We start from the raw sequence: 21077 nt of genomic DNA, 5'->3' as shown, positions 1-21077 counted from the left end.
GACAAAAATCCACTAGAACTTCAAGACGAATCCATCCCTTGGATTCCCATCACAGAGAAATTATATTGTTTCATGTAGTCAGAAACATAATGTTTTTCAGTGGGGGGGGGGGGGGGGGATATGTACAGGCAGGCCCCAAGTTATAAACAAGATAGGCTCTGTAGGATTGTTCTTACACTGAATTTGTATGTAAGTCGGCACAGGTAGATATGTGTGTGTGTGTGTGTGTGTGTGTGTGTGTGTGTGTGTGTGCATTAGATAGTATAGGGAAGGATTAACACCCCTGTGGTGTTTGTTTTGCTGTTTGTGCCCCTGTTCAGAAGATTTCACCTCACTTTCCATCCTTGTGAGAACTGGATTTAGAAAAATTTGGATAGGTGATAAAGATTCAGCTGAGACACCTTTTCCCCATAATAACTCGTTCAGGAGTGAATTTCCCTGCCTGGGGGTAGGTTTATCTCACTTTCTGTTGTCTCATCCCCATTTTTAACTATGAATCATTTGTAAGTTGGATGTTTGTAACTTGGGACTGCTTGTACTTGAATTGATGATATTAAATTCCAGGAAAGGTCATATGGGTTATTTCAACTATGGATGATTCTGCACCAAACTGAAAGCTAATAGCGTACAACTTTCATGAAGGTGCCTTAATAAAATGCTGAAGGCAAAGTTAATACCTATTGCTGTCAGTGAATGCATACAACCAATCCAATTATGGAAGGCTTAAATGCCGGGCGTCCTGCTCTTATGTAACTAAATTAATATTTTCATTCTCACCTATGCGACAGAGGAGTCACTCAAGAATTGGCTACTGGGAAGTGTAATGTCTTTGCCCTTGCCAGCCCCTGCCGAATTTCTACACCTATTCCAACTGCTGCCCATCAACACACTGTGACCTTATGGGGGAGATTACCATCTTGTTGGAAGAAACTCTCAAAAGGTATCTTGCCTAAGCCCTCTTTACACAAGGTGCTGGTCCTTCTTGCAGTCAAAGTACATTAAATTAACTTGAGTTTATCAGCCTAGCTAGACCCACTCAGATTACATCCCACATCAAGTGCAGAAGTCAGTATGCATGGAAGTGAGAATGTCAAGATCTTCAAAGATATGGAAGTAGCATATGTGATGTAAAAAATAGCTCACAATAGACATTTATTTAAAATCTTAAGAACACATCTTTAATTAATCCTGGAATACACCACAGAAGTATGACCAAAGTTTCAAAGAAAATGTTTTTCAGACAACTATTCCCAGAATCCCCCAGCCAGTTTGGCTAGTGGCCACTTGGACTGGAAATTCTGAAGTTGGTGGTGGTCCAAAAAGTAACTTTTCTCATTTCAGTTTTTGTTTGTTTGGAAACTGTCACAGCCAGAACAGAGGTTAGTGACAGTACTACATGTCCATACTATTTCTCCCATTGCTTCCCATATTACCGACCCATTTTCTTTCTGCCATTTTTTCTTATTCCTTGTATTGGAGCATTATAATTTCCTTCTGATTTTCAAATCAATGAAGAAGATAATTTCTTTCTATTTGAGCTTTCATGTCAAAGAAACACAGTCTGATGTGCAAAATAATGATAAACAACAGATAAAAATAAGATCCACAATGATCACATTACTACAGAGGCTTTCCTCACCAGTTCCCAGCTATCTTTCCCATCTGTTGGTTTTGTTTGCCATTGCATTAAATCACCAATTATTCTTAAGATGCATGGGTGCGCTTCCTGTGTGGGTTGTTAGATTTGTTATTATTTATTCATTTATATAATTGCCAAAGATAATTTTTTGCATTTGCCTCTATTTCTTGCAGATTATTAAAAGCTTTCTATTCATCTATGATATTAGTCCAAAATGATGGCTTGACTCTCTGGCCATAGTTTTATTTGATTAAGCAAACCTCCTGGAATGTGTTCACGTAAAGGATTAAATCTTTCAGATGAATGCTTTTACAGACAAATCTGCCTATGCTTCACAGACTTCAAGACATATGTGGTCTCTTAACACATTAGTCTGCCAACTGATACTCTGATGGCTTAAGTTTGTAATGCAAGTCAACCTTTCTCCATGAGTTTGCTCACTCAACATAAATGCTTCAAAACCACAATTGGTAAAATGAAGAGCTAGCACATAACCATAAAAGTACCTGCAGGATTTTGAGAGTAAATTCTTAAAAACTTCCACGCAAAGTTTGGAAGAATTGCTTTTTAGGACTACAACTCCCTAAATATCCCATCCAGCCTCACCACTTTTCCATCTTTACCACCAAACGCCAATATAATTCAAATAAAAAGAAGATAATTAATCCAGATCAGGATCCTCTTTCTAGAAGTGGCCGGCTCCTGAGCACTTTTAAATTTCATAACTAGAAGTACAAAGGACTCAGTAGCTCTGAAACTAGACTCAGTATGCAGCACAAAAAGAATAACAATATATTTCTGGGAGATCAAAGAAGAATTCACAGAGGTCCCTGCCTACTCGTAAATAATACATTTGTACATCAGTCACTAAATAGAAAGTATAACAAGGATTACCAAGGAGACATTGAAACCCATTGGCCCATTGGATGAAAACATTACAGGACTGACCCATTCTTACCATAGCTCTGAATTAGCTATCAGTTGGGTATTGGCTGTCAGGTAGGTAGGCATTTGTGCGTTTTTTCAACTGATGAGCGAAGGGAGTCAAAGTCTTCCATTAATCTGCAACCTCAGATGGGAGAGAGATCGGTGGCATGCAGGGCCGGTCGGAGATAAATTTAAATATTAAGCGGGGGCGCTGAAAAGCGCCCCCCGCCGGTCCCGCCTCCTGCGCCCTGGCCCCGCCTCCCAACCAGCGTGCCCTGGCCCCGCCTCCCACGCTGCGTGGGAGGCGGGGCCAGGGCACGCTGGGTGGAAGGCGGGGCCAGGGTTGGCCCCGCCTCCCATGCTATTCGCCCTGGCCCCGCCTCCCACGCAGCGTGGGAGGCGCGGCCAGGGCTGGAAAGAGGGAGGCTTCGCCGCCCGGGGAGGGGAGGAGGCGATCCCTCCTCCCCTTCCCGGGCGGCGAAAGAAGTAGGCTTCGCCGCCCGGGGAGGGAAGGAGGCGATCCCTCCTCCCCTCCCCGGGCGGCGAAAGAAGCAGGCTTCGCCGCCCGGGGAGGGTAGGAGGCGATCCCTCCTCCCCTCCCCGGGCGGCGAAAGAAGCAGGCTTCGCCGCCCGGGGAGGGTAGGAGGCGATCCCTCCTCCCCTCCCCGGGCGGCGAAAGAAGCAGGCTTCGCCGCCCGGGGAGGGGAGGAGGCGATCCCTCCTCCCCTCCCCGGGCGGTGAAAGAAGCAGGCTTCGCCGCCCGGGGAGGGAAGGAGGCGATCCCTCCTCCCCTCCCCGGGCGGCGAAAGAGGGAGCCACAAGGCCAGGGCGCACTGGTCGGGCGGCGGGGCACCGTCAGAGCGGTGCCCCGCCTCCCTCCCAGCCTGACGGCGCCCCCCGGGACCTGCGCCCGAGGCGGCGGCATCACTGGCCTCTATGGTGGGGCCGGCCCTGGTGGCATGCTCTACTTTGCCACCCCTTTAAGCACTGAGCCTGCCAGCTCCTATTACATGACACACAAGTAGGGTCTCTGAGATAAAGGGGCGGGCCCAACCTTGGATAACCGAACTCCCCGGATAACAGGGATGCCCGGTTTATAGAAGCCCGGGTGTGTGCTTGCTGCCTAGCAACACGCACCGAGGCCTCCCCAAACGGTGAAGGAAAGAGGCACTCTTTCTTCCACCCAGCGCCCGGTTTAGAGAAGCCCCAATGAGTGCTTGCTGCCTAGAAACACGCACCGAGACCTCTCCAAATGGACACCGGGCACTGGGCGAAGGAAAGAGGCACTCTTTCCTCTGCCCAGTCCCCAGTTAGAGAAGCCCCGGTGCATGCTTACTGCCTAGCAACACACACCAGGGCCTCCCCAAATGGCCGTCGGGCGCTGGACGAAGGAAAGAGGCACTCTTTTCCTCTGCCCAGCACCCTGTTTAGGGAGGCCCTGGGGCCCGACCTGGCGAAGGAGCAAGCAAGCGAGGGAGGGCCTTTGCTGCCCTCCTTCACTTGCTTGCCCTTCATCCCTCGCTCACTCACCCGGCTAGGTTCCGGCAGAACCAGGACCTGGTGGGGTGAGTGAGTGAGAGAGAAAGCAGGGGGGGGGACATTTACCTTGGATAATACAGATGCTCAGATTAGCGGGGCTCTACTGTACTTCCGGCAGGGCTCTGTGTTTAAAGGGGCAGCTAAGTGGAGCATGCCGCCACTGCAGCAACCCAGAAGGCCTCCTGTGTTCTTCCAGGAACAATGGGGGAAGCCAGGCGGGAGACACTTCCCCCCATGGGATGTTCAGCTGGGTAAGTTGGGCAATTCAGGGCATGAGGAAATGGGTTTCCCACTTCTGGAATTGCCATGATGTGTGGCAATTCCGGTCGCCTTTATAGTGAAATCCTACTAGTCAACAATGAAGGAAAAGGGTTCACAATTGGTCAAATGCTGCTTCAACCTTTCAGGTTATTTTTTTATTATTTCTATCGTATTCATTGCTACTTCTTCCAGGAGAAAAAGGTTTCTTGAGGCAAGCAGAACAGAGAGCTTGGGAACATATCACAACCATTCTAGCTGAAGTACACAAAGAGTGGTGGTCAAGAAATTTACTTATTTCAGGTCTGCATTAGAAACATGGGGTCTGCTGTTTTATTCTATGACCAAATAGACATGATGAAATACATGTCTATGTTTCTTTTAAAATGAATTTCTCATCAACATTTGGTAATTTATGTGGTTCAAGAATAGCACAGCACTCCAAATGCAACCATCTCACAGGCAGTAATCAAATCAATAAAGTTTTCATTTTATAAAAGTCAAAAAGAAGACAAATTGCAGTGTGCAGCTCAAACACTTGAAGGCTTCTTGTCACATTGGAAATTCAATTTGGTCATTGTGGCTCCTAGTGCTCTCTGCTCAATAGTAAACATAAGAAGGAAAATGGAGGGGGGGGGGGAGCATCCAAAAACACTAAGCTTTAGTTCAGTCTGACTGAAATGTTTACATTCAGTTTATGCTCACAAGCAAAGAAATGTCATTTCTAGACTTTTGCTGTGTAAAACTGACTTTGTAGCTATCAATATGAATGATAAAATTGAAAGGCAGAGACAAAGATAAGCCATTACTGTTATGATTTCTTCTTTTCTCCTTCTTCCTGTGTTTTGTTGCAGAACATTTCTACTGTATATTTTTCGTTCTCAGTGCCTGAAAGATTGTTCCAACATAATATAACAGTTTGTTTCCACTTAGGTTATGGATCAAGGGCATCATATTCCCATGAGAAATCACTGATTGTCAAACAAATAAAATAGTTCAAAGGAATCCAAATAATCTGAAGGTTGTAATTCAACATCCCTTCACTGTACTAAATACCAATACACAGAGATATATTACACAAGAACTACATAAACCCACGCTGAATAGCAACATTGTGCATCATGATAATAATTCGATGCTGTTGTACAATGTATAATGCACAATATATGATACACAAACCCAAGGCACAATCATAGAATCATAGAGTTGGAAGAGACCTCATGGGCCATCCAGTCCAACCCACTTCCAAGAAGCAGGAAAACCACATTCAAAGCACCCCGGAGAGTTTTTATTTATTTTTAAGGCTATTGGGGTGTTGGGGGTTGCCTCCTCTATTCTCCAGGCTCACCGGACCCAAAGAATTGAGATAGGTTATGCGGAGAAACCCCAGGATAGTCTCAGAGGTACCCAGGAGTGAGTCCCCACAGGCCAATACCCCATTAGACCCGGGCCTTTCAGGAAGCCCAGGTCTAACAAGGTATCAAATTAATTCGGTACAAATCAGGGTATTCCTGCTTTGTCCCGAATTAATCCTCTTTTACCTGAGGTGTCATTGACTGCCTCAGGTATAAGTCTGACAGGGCTCACATTTTGGGCTGTGTCTGGAAGGACCAAAAGTTTTCTTTCAAGCCATTGTCCTTCCAATAGCAAGCAAAGACCTTTCATTCAAGCAGACTTTTTGTGGCTGACTGTCTTCTCTTGATAATTCTTTTTGCAGTCATTTATTTCCTTTCTTTTTCCCAGTGTGCTCTATAGTTGTTCAATTTGTTTTAATAGTAACTTTGAACTAGAACAGATGGAGAAGAAACAGAGATACTACTGGAGCAGATTTTGGAATATTTACTGTTTGATTAGTTCAAATTGGAAACTTGTGTTGAAGTGCCTTTGACTGCTGATACAAAATCCAAAAATCACAAATATTTTCTGGGCACCACCACATAACTAAGGCATTAAAATCTTTATGGGGTAACATGCATAAAGGGAAGAAAGTTGTATGGACTATGAAACACAATTGGCCTAGAAAGCTACCATAGGAACAGCAGGCAACTGTTCAGAAACCAAGAGAACAACAGCCCAGAGCAAGTTATGTGTTATACTTTAACTCCTATGAAAACAACTGGTTTTTATGGTTGCTAGATTCTCTGTGAGACTCATGCAGTTTTAACTAGTAGCTATACATGACCTCGTCAATGAATTTCTATAGCCCCTTTAGAGTTATCTCAAATGGTGGTCATCACCACACTGTGTTAATTATGCACTACATGAAAACCTTCTTTCATTTATCTCATGATATCCTGCTACTGCAGTCAGTTTTGTTGGATGACCCTCAGATCTAAAATGATGAAAGAGGAGACCTTTTCTTTGGGGTTTAAACCTTCAATGAGACAGAATTTAAATAAATTGTTGAGCTGATGCTTTCAACATGACTGTTTCATGTGGCTGCTAAAAATAAAAAAATAGCAAAATGGAAGAAAAATGATAAGCTTAGCTGAATAAGTTGTTAAAACACCAAGCAAAGAGAATCTAAATGCCATCATGGGTGCATCTACACTGTAGAATTAATTCAGCTTCATACTACTTTAACTGCCATGGCTCAAATTTTTGGAATCATTGCAGTTTTATAAGATCTTTAACCTTCTCTGCCAAAGAGAGCTGGCACCTCACCAAACTACAAATTCCTGGATTCCAAAGCATTGAATCATGACAGCTGTATCAAACTGCATTAATTCTGCAATCCACAACCAGCCCTACAAACACATACATATTCAAATTCCAGCACCCTAAGCATCAATTTCAAATATTTGACTGTAACGGTACCAACTGATCTATGATGAATATTCTTTTCTTCATTTATCTTTTTTGTTTCCAAAAGTTTTTCACTTTCCTGTGCCTCAGAATAGCCATGCTTCACTCCAACTAATGTGTGGATACACACTTAACAAAGGATTAGTATTCCATTTTGTTTGGTGAACTGAGGATATTAAACTTGACGCTTTTGCTTTCCTTTGTTTTGATTGTTTTATTTGCCGGCGAAGCAGTCTGTGTGCTAGTAAAAGACATAATGTAGGCAATTTCCAGAGAAAGTAGCAGTAGGTTCACCACTCCAATTGCAGATATGAGCCAAGAGAAAGCATTGAAAGAAATGTCTTCCCATTATTTCTGATTGAAATTTCCACTGCTAAATTACGGCTGTCACACCCATAATACCAAGCTGCAGAATCATTATAATCAATTTGAGGCTTGTTCAATATAAGCCTTTCTACCCTTTATATACCCACAAGGAAAAGGCACCAAATCTTTTCTGCATTCTTCACTCTCTAAACAGTGACAACCCCTTTCTTCAGGGCCAGCCTCATAGACTTTGATACTTCAAGAAAAGGAGAAAATGTCATGTGCTTTCAGAGACAGAAACAGGGTTTCACATTTTTAAAAAGCTAACTGGCAGCAGGATTTAATCTCAATGTTGGCAATAGGATCACATCCTGAAGACAGTGGGTAATTAAAAAGGTAAGGGTAAGCTAGGTGGCTTCAAGAGAAGGAAATAGCCAAGGGGAGCATTTGGTACATGAGTCCGTTCCCTACTCTCTCAATAGATGATCAGTGTGAGATGATACCTTGTCTATTTATGGGTATGTATGCTGTGCACAGAAACATACTATCCTGTCGGTTTCTCCTACCATATTAATCTTTTGTGCTTCCAATGAAGAAAATCCATATTCTCACTCATAGATTTTTTTATTTTTTTTTACTATGAGCGCTTCCACACAGGCCCCAAATCCACACCAAAGCGGGTTTTAAAACCCCGCTTTGGTGCTGATTTGAGTCCCCACGCCAGCTGAAGATCCTTGGGCTTTCCAGGGGAAGAGCTACATGCCATCCTAAGTGTTGCACTAGAGCCCTGAAACACATTTTCACCACAAACTACACTCTGTCCAAGTAATGCAGTAAGGAAAAGTTTTTAACAGAAGAGTATATTAAAAAAAAATAAAAAAGGAGAATCAAAGTTATTTCCAAGGTAGTCAAGAGGTGAGATACACCTATATATATTTTCATTTCAGTTTTTCAGACTGAGTGTACATGATGGGAAAGAGAGCTCTTTTTTTTCACTTTTTCTTCCTTTTCATCTGTTGTTCTGCATAACACTGGTATTTTCTTTCCAGATTTATTTTATGTTGACTAACATTTTAAAGTTTTTTTGCATTACTATTATGCTCTGCTTGAAAGTGTAGAACACACATTATGGAAAATAACATTCATTGTGGACATGTTTAATCAAAAGGGCATTTGGTTATTACAATTACTATAGAACTTTAATTCCAATCAATTGCAGTTAAATTTACTGCATTATCTTGAATTGTTTGAAATACATAATATTTTGTTTATTTCAGGCACAGATAGAGAGAACACATTTATCAATATTTGTACTTCCTTGTTACTAAATATTTATCTTAAATAATAATAATAATAATAATAATAATAATAATAATAAGTTGCTTCAGGACACATATCCATTTATTTTCAAAGAAAAAGGGGGGGGGGAGTGAGTTGACAATGGACTGATTTTATCTCTGTATTGACCTCCAAACCAAGCTTCCTTTCAGACCTTGCTTGTTCCTTTTGCAACAACAAAGGTATAACTCTTTTAGTGAAGAATAATGTAACTTTTTTGCCACATAATGTAGATTTTTAAGTTTCTTCTGCATTCTCCTAGGCTATAAAATGATGGGTTTCTAAATTATGTTTGTAATACTTTTACTCATCTGTCTACTCTCTCTTTCACTGTACTACTTTCTTTTGTCTCCTTTGTTGTCAGTACCTTTGGATCCTTTTCCTTAATAATATTTTTGTTAATGGCATCCCAAAGCTACATCTTATAGTGTCTCAGATGCCTATTAAAATAAATTGGGCTCTTCTATATGAAATGCATTAATGTGGGCAGATATTTTCCTAGCCCACTGTCCTTTACTGAGGTCTGAACTGCCACTAGGCACATGAAGCAGCTGCCTTAGGTGACATATTTAAATATCATAAAAGGGTATAACATTTTAATTATTTCATTATGATTCAGTCCCTTCACAGATTTGTTTGGAGAGGAAATTGGAGAGCACCTTCTCAGCAGCTGTTCCCACCCTCTTAAATGCCCTCCCATAGGCTAGTCCCCTTCCTGCTTTCCATTCACTGGCAAGAAAAGAGCATTTTCCTTCGAACTGGTTCTTAATGTGTAATTATTGATGGGAAGGTATGCTTTAACTTTTCTATGATTTCTAATGATTGTATATTCTTCATAAATTTAGTTTAAATATGGTGATTTTAATTGTGTTTACATGGGTGGAAGTTACTTGATTCTGTTCATGAGCCACTTTGGGTCGGTCCAATTCTGGGAGAAAGGTGGTAGCAAATGTAATTAAATAACTAATTGATAACATTTGCATTCTCAGGACACGAAGATGGCACTAGGAACATTTCCTACCCAAGGTACCAAAATACTTTGACTAGTATTGGACAAGCAAGTGAGGGGAGAGGGGGAGTACAACATTTTTGCTCCAGATCTGACTGTACCTATTATTGGCGCTCAGAGCCTGGAAGTAAACACCCTATAACTCAGGATATTACCTATACTGTGCTTTTTTGCAAATAACAGGTGTCAAGGTCAGATGCCAGCCAATGGATGGAAATACAGTTCATTGCATAAACAACTCAAAAAAGCTCATTGAACAAACACAGGAGCTTGCAACACTTAAACTTCAGTGTGAAAAAGGCATTTAAACTGGAAAAACTCCAAAAAACCAAACCGGAGTATAATCTGGATTATCCAGAGATATAATTCAAAATTGCAGGATGGCTTGAAGAAGGCAAAACAAACTGCGGGCCGAATTTCCAAGGATCCAAAGTAAACAGAATCCCAACTGGGTTACAAAATAGAGTCTTAAGGTTCAAAACAATGTCCCAAACCGGGCCAAACTTTGCCGCCGGAAACAGTGCAAACAAACCGGTGCCAGAAACAAAGTAAGGAAGGGCAAAGAGTTACTGCAGGGTCAGAAGCCAAGCCAGTGGCTAGTAACAGAGCGTAACTGCAGAACCAGGAGTCAAACTGAAATTGGGAGCAGAGCGTTACTTCAGGGTCAGGAACGAAGCCAATGGTCAGTAACGGAAAGTAACTGCAGAACCAGGAGTCAAACTGGAATTGGGAGCAGAGCGTTACTTCAGGGTCAGGAATGAAGCCAACGGTCGGTAACGGAGAGTAGTTACAGGGTTGAGAACGAAGCCAAGCTGGAATAGGGAGCAAAGAGTAATACCAAAACGTTGTCCAGTCCAAGGTCCAAGATGAGAAGTCATCACAGCAAAGTCCTCGTCAATGGGTTGACACAAGTAGCTAAAACGACAGAGGCGAACTAATGCAGACAGTAATCACAATGCAGTCTAAGGAAAATCCACACAGTTCCAGCCCCGTTGTAGAAATAACCCGGAATAAACTTACGTCGGTTGCACAGTCCCAAGCCAGTCTTCAGGAACACGAACACGAAACCCAATGGCACCCAACAACCACATTGCCACACGCAAGGGCCCAATGGCCAAATGCCCTCAATTTATTTACAACTCATCTTCAGAACTCGAGCCGGGCACCACCCTTCCCACAGGTTGCTCCCATTCCTCATCCGAGCTGGAGCTGTCCTACCCGCAGCTGTGGAACTATCCCCACTCCTCCAATTAGACCACCTTGGGTCTGATCCTGAAGGACCCCATGTTTCCTCAGCGTCCCCACTACCAGTGAGCCCAGTCTCCCCATCACAACCCTCTGGAGCATGTGTCCATTCCATGCCATCCTCTTCTGCCCGTACCCCATCCCCAACGTCCATTTCAAGCCCATCATCCCCTTCAAAACCCTCAAATGAATCCGCATCTGTTGATTCCTCAAATATCTCTCTAATCTTCTTTCTCTGTAACTCCTCAAATGAGTCTTGCTCCCGAGGCGTCTTTCTTCTCTTCCTGCTACTATCAGTAGTATTGTTGACCCCGGAAGGCTCATTCACAACAACAGGAATATTCCAAAGCATCATTTTGCAATAATACATTGCTATTTTATGATGTTATTTTTGCAATGTTAAAACAATATCATAATTTTTTCTTGTTCCTTTTTGAGCAACTGGAAATGTTTCCTTGGACATTATGAGGTATTTTTCACCACTAAATCTTAGGCCATTTCCCAGTCCAGATGTTAGATGCGACTTTCTTTCTTTAAAAGAATTTTAAAATAATAGAGAAGTCAGATGTAATCTAAAAAACAATGGCTCCAAAGCAACTATCGGCTATAGGTTTAGTTCCATTGGAATTCTCATTGGAAGTATAGGAAGGTGAGGTCTCTTCCTAAAGTTAAATAATGGTTAAGAGCCATGCCGCCCATTATAATTGACAGGGCTGTTTTTTGAGTTCTGTTTGCTTCATCTGAGCTCTTCAGCTGTTCAACAGTGGAACCCTCTGCTTTGGAGTGTGGTGAAAGCTCCTTCCTCTTTCCTATTAAACACAGGCTGGATGGCAATCTGTTGGGGGTGCTTTGATTGTGCTTTTCCTGCACAGGGTGTTGGAGTAGATGACTCATGTGGTCTCTTCCAACTCTATTATTTTATGATTCTATGATTTTATGATACTGTAATGAATTTGTGGTAGATAGTAGCATATTAAAGACTTACGACCATGTCACATTAGTCTGAGGATTCACCACGCATCATGGTGAATCCATGAGGATCCCAGAGGGGGCATAGAGAACCCGTCACTCCCCACCCCGCATTGAGCGACTTACCCTCACCCCCATCCCATGTGGGAAGCATTACCACCCAGCTTTCCCCCATTGCTCCTAAGGCAACATGGGAAGCCTCCCATGTTGCTGTGGTGGCATGCACCATTTCCTCTCGTCGTTCACCATGGAGCCCAGACAGAAGTTGGTGTGTGTCATGGGAAGGGCCCCATGGTGAAAGGAAAGAAGTGGCGTAGGACAGGTAAATCAGCCTGTCTGGTGAGGTTAATAAATGGATGCTCACTATGGCCATGGAACCAACCTGACTCAAGATAAGAGTTGAAAGCATGAGGGAAAATTAAAGCAAATGACTGCCCTAACACCAGAGAAAATGCCTGTGAAATTGTAATCAACATCAGTGTGTTTGTGAGTGAAGACAGACCTCAATCACAAATAAGGTCATGACTCCTAATATACAGCAGGTGAGGGTTATAGATAAGATCTTCATTTTCTTTGGATGAGCTAAATGGGGAGGGATCTTTCAGCTGATTGGCCAAACAAAGGATTAAAAAGGTATAACACAGATTTGAGCATTAAAGCACCAGATTTTGCTTTCAGCAAACTGGTCCATTTTTGCTGCTGCTGCCAAACAATCATTGATCACCCACAGACTATAGATGGCAATATATTCCTTTCTTGGTGAAACTTGAGATCTAATCCTAATGTAACAGCAATGCAGAAATAAGGTTAAAGATACACATTAAGAGAGTGAGAGTAACACTTTGCTATGGCATTTAATAGAGACGTAAATTTTGTAATAAGAATGTGCTAGATTGATTCAAGGTCTATGTAAGCCATGCTGCTGAGAACAGCATATTTATCTGTGCTATCTGTAAGAAGATTATAGGCAAAGATGAAGTACTTTGGCCACATAATGAGAAGACAGGAAAGCTTGAAGAAGAGAATGATGCTGGGGAAAATGGAAGGAAAAAGGAAGAGGGGCTGACCAAGGGCAGGATGGATGGATGGTATCCTTGAAGTGACTGGCTTGACCTTGAAGGAGCTGAGGGTGGAGATGACCGACAGCGAGCTCTGGTATGGGCTGGTCCATGGGGTCATGAAGAGTCGAAAGAAAGTGAACGAATAAACAACAACAATCTGTATTAACTAGAATAAATATTAGTATAAAGCTGCAACTTGTACTCCTGTTATTTTTCTGACAGACCAAGATGTAAGGATTCTTTTGGGCAATTCAAATGATAGAATCATAGAATCATAGAATCATAGATTTGGAAGAGACCTAACGGGCAGAGGCGTCCATAGGTATTTTGCCTTAGTACGCAAAATGAATTTTGGTGCCCTCCCCCCGCGCTGCGGGAGGCATGGCCGCACGCCATGGGAGGCATCGCACGTCCATGCATCCTGGCGGGGCCAGGGTGCATGGGCCGCAGCAGGAAGGCCCATCCAGGCTGACTGAGCCAGGCCACGCGGTGCAGGAGGCGGGGGCAGATATAGCCCCGCCTCCCACATTGCACGGCCTGGCCATGCCTCCCGTGCTGTGCGCCCTGACCCCGCCTCTTACGCCGCGCGCCCTGGCCCCACCTCCCTCACTGCGGCCTGGCCCTGCCTCCCGTGCAGCACGGGAGGCGGGGCCAGGGCACATGGGCCACAGCGGGAAGGCCCAGCCAGCCTCGATGGGCCTTCTCCTTCTGACCTGGATGGGCCTTCCCGCCGTGGCGGGAAGGCCCAGGCCTGAAGGAGAAGGAGGCGGGGGGTGGCGCCATCCTGGGGGCTCCACTGCACCCCCGGGACAATGGCGCCACAGGCAAATGCTTCCCTTGGCTGGCGGTTGGACCTCCTCTGCTAACAGGCCATCCAGTCCAACCCCCTGCAAGAAGCAGAAAAATCTCATTCAAAGCACCCCTGACAGATGGCCACCCAGCCTCTGCTTAAAAGCCTCCAAAAAAGGAGCTTCCACCACACTCTCACAGTGAGGAAGTTCTTCCTAATGTTCAGGTGGAATCTCCTTTCCTGCAGTTTGAAGCCATTGTTCCACGTCATAGTCTGCAGGGCAGCAGCTAACAAGCTTGCTCCCTTCTCTCTATGACTTTCCCTCACATATTTGTACATGGCTATCATGTCTCCTCTCAGCCTTCTCTTCTGCAGGCTAAACATGCCCAGCTCTTTAAGCCGCTCCTCATAGGGCTTGTTCTCCAGATGCTTAATCATTTTAGTCGCCCTCCTCTGGACACTTTCCAGCTTGTCAATATCTCCCTTCAGCTGCGGTGCCCAGAATTGGACACAGTATTCCAGGTGTGGTCTGACCAAGGCAGAACAGAGGGGGAGCATGACTTCCCTGGATCTAGACGCTATACCCCTATTTATGCAGGCCAAAATCCCATTGGCTTTTTTCACTGCCGCATCACATTGTAGGCTCATGTTTAACTTGTTGTTCACGAGGACTCCAATATCTTTTTCACATGTACTGCTGTCAAGCCAGGCATCGTCCCCCATTCTGTATCTTTGCATTTCATTTTTTCTGCCGAAGTGAAGTATCTTGCATTTGTCCCTGTTGAACTTCATTTTGTTAGTTTCGACCCATCTCTCTAATCTGTCAAGATCATTTTGAATTCTACTCCTGTCTTCTGGAGTGTTAGCTATCCCTCCCAGTTTGGTGTCATCTGCAAACTTGATGATCGTGTCTTCTAACCCTTCATCTATGTCTTTAATAAAGATGTTGAACAGAACCAGGCCCAGGACAGAATCCTGCGGCACTCCACTCGTGACTTCTTTCCAAGATGAAGACGACACATTGGTGAGCACCCTTTGGGTTCGTTCACTTAACCAATTACAGATCCACCTAACTGTAGTTTTGCCTAGCCCATTTTTTGCTGATCTGACCATTGGATAGATGGCTTTGCAACCATGGGAACCCAGGTGATAAACACACCTCTCAGAAGACCTAAATTGATCCTAGGATAGACAAACCATGCCTGCTTCACCATGACTTTCATGATGTTGAAATTATATTAATCATGTTAGAATTATAAGTTGTAAAGCATCCAACACCATGAAGCTGTGCAAATGGAATAGGTTAGCAGAGATTTACACTCCACCAAGCAACAAGATCTTAGCCATAATATCCAAGATGCACTATACTTATGGGCTGAACTTCGCAGTACTTGAGTATACAGTGAACATTTGCCTCTATATTTATATTTACTCTTTCTGAATTGCTCCAAATATTCATCACCTATATAAAAGAGAACATCAGAAGACCCCTGCAGATTCAGATCAGGGGGTACTTAACACTACTCCATTATCTGTGTATACCACTTCAACTTCCAGTGCAATCCTATGATTTGTAGCTTGGTGAGGCACTTTGACTTAAGCATTCTAAATGCCCCTCCCTAAATTTAATAATGTGGGATTCCATGGGATAGAGTAATATCGTGTGAATGAGCCCCTGGTGCCAATCTTGTTGAATACTCTGTTCAGACCAATTGCCTATAGAAAGTCCATCACAGAGCCACAAGTGCAATAACAACCACTTTATTGTGTACCCCAATGTGTGATATGCACAGAGGCATACTGCCTCTAGATCTGGAAAGGATATGAATCTATTGTAGCTATTGGTAGTAATCTGATTGCCAAACTGTATGTGTGTGTATGTATGTGTTACTTTAAATTTTATCATTCTTAGCTTCTGAATGTTTACCTTGGTAGTTCCCATAAGAAAATGATTGTAAGTTTAAATGCATTCCATATATAGAAATAACTAATTGACTGCAGTAGCCTTGAAGTTTCCACATCTAGTTATTGCTAAACCACTTCCATAGAAAGTGATGAAAGATATTAGGCTAGAGCAAATTTTTCGTTATTTCGTTAAATTCGTTAAAAATTCGTTTCGTAAGCAATTTTGAATTAATATTGAACCATCTGCTCACTGCCCTTACAAATATTACGAATTTGAATAATAAAAGTACCTTTTTTCGTTTGTTTCTGATGTCTTCGGATGAAGCTGTAGCCCCTCTGAGAGGAGAAGCCATGTTGGCATGCCTCTCAGTCAATCAGAGCGGAAGAGGGAGGGAGGGAGAGGCATGGACATCGATCTGCTAGCATTTTAAAAAAAATGTTGCTTCAAAAATCCCCAAAAATCAGTGGATGGGTCAAACATTATGAAACTTGATAGGCAAAGAGTACTTAATTTTTGCTTCCATTCTGGCAAATTTCATCATAATAGCTTTCATAATGCAGGAGAACGAAGCCTCTGAATATTGACCATTAATGAAGCAATTCGCCATAACGAGAGAAAAAACTCCATTTCCCAGAAGCCTTAGCAAGCCAATCAAAGTGGAAGGAAGAAGGACAGGGAGGCGTGGCTATCGATCTGCTAACATTTTAAAAAAATGTTGCTTCAGAAATCCCCAAAAATCAGTGGATGGGTCAAACATTATGAAACTTGATAGGCTAAGAGTACTTAATTTTTGCTTCCATTCTGGCAAATTTCATCATAATAGCTTTCATAATGCAGGAGAACGAAGCCTCTGAATATTGACCATTAATGAAGCAATTCGCCATAACGAGAGAAAAAACTCCATTTCCCAGAAGCCTTAGCAAGCCAATCAAAGTGGAAGGAAGAAGGACAGGGAGGCGTGGCTATCGATCTGCTAACATTTTAAAAAAATGTTGCTTCAGAAATCCCCAAAAATCAGTGGATGGGTCAAACATTATGAAACTTGATAGGCTAAGAGTACTTAATTTTTGCTTCCATTCTGGCAAATTTCATCATAATAGCTTTCAAAATGCAGGAGAACGAAGCCTCTGAATATTGACCATTAATGAAGCAATTCGCCATAACGAGAGAAAAAACTCCATTTCCCAGAAGCCTTAGCAAGCCAATCAAAGTGGAAGGAAGAAGGACAGAGAGGCGTGGCTATCGATCTGCTAACATTTTAAAAAAATGTTGCTTCAGAAATCCCCAAAAATCAGTGGATGGGTCAAACATTATGAAACTAGATAGGCTAAGAGTACTTAATTTTTGCTTCCATTCTGGCAAATTTCATCATAATAGCTTTCAAAATGCAGGAGAAGGAAGCCTCTGAATATTGACCATTTATAAAAGCATTGGGCTGAAGCAAACGTTTCTCCAATAGTACTATGCCCACTTGCAAACTACAATTCCCAGGTGTTCCAGGCCCTCTCTCCTCTTAACATTCCCCACCCCCTTTTGTCCTCACTTAGAATCATAGCGTCATTGAACAGTAGAGTTGGAAGAGACCTCGTGGGCCATCCAGCCCAACCCCTTCTGCCAGGCAGGAAGACACCATCCAATCCCTCCCAACAGATGGCCATCCAGCCTCTGCTTAAAAGCCTCCAAAGAAGAAACCTCCACCACAGCCCGGGGAGAGAGTTCCACAGCTGAACAGCTCACAGTGAGGAAGTTCTTCCTAATGTTCAGGTGAAATCTCCTTTCCTGTAGTTTAAAGCCATTGTTCAGTTTCCTAGGCTGCAGGGCAGCAGAAAACAAGCTTGCTCCCTCCTCTCTATGACTTCCCCTCACATATTATACATCATGTCTCCTCTCAGCCTTCTTTTCTGCAGGCTAAACATGCCCAGTTCTTCAAGCCACTCCTTATAGGGCTTGTTCTCCAGACCCTAGATCATTTTAGTTGCCCTCCTCTGACCATCTTGACCAAACTTTCATACAGTATGTGAATTCTTGGAAGGTATGAGAAGTTTAGAGAGAAGGAGGGAGGAAGAGGTTTGAATTTTGGACTCCAATTGTGGCATGATTCCCCACTCTGCCACCCACTTGGGCAAGTCACACACTCTCAGCCCAGAAAAGCCAATGGAACAGGAAATAGCACTTTCAAACCAGGAACTAATTTCCTTATTCAGAGGCTGATGGCCATCTGTCAGGAAGGATTTGATGGTGTACTATGATTTCTGTTCCTGGGTGATAAATGTCATTTCCTAATTGGTTCTGTCATAGAAACATGGCAAAATCTATGACACTGCCTGAACTTTGTGCAAGCGACATGGATGGAACATATTATGGTTTGGTCCACCAATTTAACAAAGTTTCAGCCACAAAAACAAAGTTTCTGAAGTAGAACAATGACTTTCACAGTAAAGACAACCCAATGAAACAGGAAATAAGACTTTCAAACCAGGAACAGATTTCTGCAATTATTAAAAAATGGTTTATTATAAAAGCTATGAAAATTCGCCAAAAATCAGAGGATAAGGGAAACGTTCCAAATTTTGGTGAGCTATCAGTGTTAAATGTGTTCTACCACTGTACCAAGTTTGAAGAAGATCACTCAAAAAATGAGGGCGGGAGAGTCCTGTAAAATCTCCCCTCGTGCTGTTTTTTTTTGGCCACTGCGCATGCGCGTCCGCCATTAACGAATTAATTTAGAAAATAACGAATTTTCGTTAATTTCGAATTTTTTGGGGGGCAGAATTCGGAAATGACATCAGAAACGAAACGCTGGCGCCCCCTACTTTTGAAACGAGTTTAGAATCAATTTTTTCATGGATCGCTCAAGCCTAAAAGATATGACCTACGTTATACCATAGATTTTAGAATAAATACCACAACAAATTTTAGAGTATATACAGGGCCGGTTGAACGTAGAGGCCGCTGAAGCGGCCGCTTCAGGCGCACACCGGTAGGGGCACTGCCGAGGCATCGACAGCACCCCTGTAGCACCTTCGATGCCGCCGCGCCGCTGCTGTTGAAGCTCCGCGCCAAACTGCACAGTGCAGATCGCCCATTTCGCCCAAGGCTGCTGGATGCAGGCGCAGATCGGCCGGCCTATCTGCGCCTGCATCCAGCAGCCTGGGGCGAAATGGGCGATCTGCTCTGTGCGCATGCGCACAGAGCAGATCACCCATTTCGCCCTAAGTTGCTGGATGCAGGCGCAGATCGCTGGTCGATCTGCACCTGCGTCCAGCAGCCTTGGGCAAAATGCACCTGCATCCAGCAACTTCGGGCGAAATGGACACACGCATGCACGGGGCTTTGATCACTCGTGTCCACGCGAGCAATCTACACTCTGTGCATGAGCACTGCACCATCACCCAAAACGCAAGCGATCAAATCCGCACAGCGGTCTTGTGAGTGGTGCATGCACAAAACATCTTCCACGTGGCGTGTGGGACTGGGACAACCATCAATAATACAACAGCCTTTTTACATAATCCAGGGGATACAACAGGTCTCCGGCAGCCTTCTGAGCAAGGTAATCCAGACTGTCCGAATTAGTGACAAGTTACAACTAAACTTACAAGTCAATCTTACAGTAGTTTACCAAATGGATGGGCATTTGCTCTTGTGTTTTCATGTTTCCTAGCTTCTTAGTACTATAATCAGTTTTAGCTTTTTTCTTTGTTGTCAGGAGTGACTTGAGAAACTGCAAGTCGCTTCTGGTGTGAGATAATTGTCCATTTGCAAGGACGTTGCCCAGGGGACACCTGGATGTTTAATGTTGCCATCCTGTGGGAGGCATCTCTCATGTCACTGCACGGGGAGCTAGAGTTGACAAACGGGAGATCATTCCCCTGATTTGAACCGCTAACCTTTTGGTCAGCAGTCCTGCCAGCACAAGGGTTTCTTATTTAAAAACTCAGTTTTAGCTAAGGCTTTGTAATATCTTTGATTTTGTACTTGGGATCTGATTGCTGGATATAAATCACAGAACTGTGTTGGGTTCTATTACACCTAATTGAGCAGCATACCTCTCATAAAGGATTATGGAATTTAAAATTGGTGAGTAGAAGAATTCTGGTGTGATTATTTCTGAAAGAGAAAGACAGGGTATAAATAGAGTAAATCAATAAATAAATAAAGTTGACTGTGTGTATCAATTGTACAATATTAAACAGTATAAAATATATAGAAGCATAGAATAAGAAATGGAAGTGGATGGGCCAATTTCTAATGTGTGTGTCCATTCTAATGTGTTAATTCTTTCATCTATGGAATCATATTTCTGTAGTAATGTGAGAAATTATTTCAAAAATGTGATATATTTAAATATTATTTTGTACATGCTTTCTTTAAAAGGACATGTTCTACCTTTTATTTCTTGGTTATTGGGGGGGGACACCAAAATCCTGTTTTGCTTACACTTGAAAATTTCCTTGGGCCGGCTCTGAGTATATATTTAACACACACACACAACATTCAGAGAGAAAGAAATTGTAACTGACAGGACAAACACTCAAAGAGGAAACTATATTCACATCCTATGAAAAGTTTATTTTCTTCATGTTTGACACAGTAGAATACACTAAAGTAATGCAGCAGAGTTTAACCGTATTTTGAATGAGCATCATGCCTGCTTTTAAAACCTATTTTATAGAGTTACATGTACCTGAATGGAAAACTTAATTTTCTGGTCAACTTGTTTTATTCTCTATCTTTATTCAGCCAAAAGCAAAATATAGTGTCATTGGTGTGGTAAAAACAGTAATAAAATACACACAAATTGTATTGTTATGAGACTTCTCATCTATGGTGACATTTTAATGATGGCTGTAAGGAAAGTCAGAGGGGGGAAACTAATTCTGTGCAATGATTTGAAATGTATATTGATAAGGAAAAAATGCATAGGTCACAATGAAAAACAACCCTAATTTGTTACATCTGGACATTTAATCTAGTCAGGCAACATTTATTAGATTATTAAACCCTCTGTAAGGAATTTATTTATTTTGTACTCATATTTGCTTCATATAACTCCTGACATGAGCAGCAGCATTCCCATACCTGACTGATCTGAGTTTCATAGAGAGAACAAGGAGGGTAGGCAACACTGATATTCAGGAATAAGTGATAGGGGTCATGGCAATTAGAGTTGTAACACTATTAATTGTATGGTGTGATATGGCCCCAACTGCAGAGTGCACAACAAAATCATCTGTTTTCAGTTGACCATTTTTTGGGAGTGAAGCTACCAAAAATGAAGACAA

The sequence above is a fragment of the Anolis carolinensis genome, chromosome 3, assembly GCF_035594765.1.
Source record: "Anolis carolinensis isolate JA03-04 chromosome 3, rAnoCar3.1.pri, whole genome shotgun sequence".
NCBI lineage: Eukaryota > Metazoa > Chordata > Lepidosauria > Squamata > Dactyloidae > Anolis > Anolis carolinensis.
This window is presented reverse-complemented; position numbering follows the sequence as displayed.